This window comes from Cucurbita maxima, unplaced genomic scaffold (genome assembly GCF_002738345.1).
Source record: "Cucurbita maxima cultivar Rimu unplaced genomic scaffold, Cmax_1.0 Cma_Scf00014, whole genome shotgun sequence".
Taxonomy (NCBI): Eukaryota; Viridiplantae; Streptophyta; class Magnoliopsida; order Cucurbitales; family Cucurbitaceae; genus Cucurbita; species Cucurbita maxima.
Window position 1 is genome coordinate 3,154,906 of NW_019272030.1, and position 374 is coordinate 3,155,279.

The following is a 374-nucleotide window of genomic DNA, read 5'->3' on the forward strand; positions in this document are numbered from 1 at the left end:
GGGGGGGGGGGGGGGGGGGGGGGGGGGGGGGGGGGGGGGGGGGGGGGGGGGGGGGGGGGGGGGGGGGGGGGGGGGGGGGGGGGGGGGGGGGGGGTGAAGGGATACCCCACAAAGATAAAGGGAGAAAAAGCACTTTTGGGGCTAAAAATGGTGAATTGAGGAGAGGGAAGAAGAGTTTATTAAGCTTTGGTTAAGAGGGTAAGCACTGAATTGCCCCAAGCTAGGGCTTATGGTGTTTGAAATCTCCTTTTTTCTGGCTCATAAAGCAACCATTACTTTTCTATTCTGAAACTCATTTTGTCTGGGAGTGTTTGGAAACATATGGATTCCTCCATCTTCCTTCTTTCAAAAAAAAAAAAAAAAAAAAAAAAAAA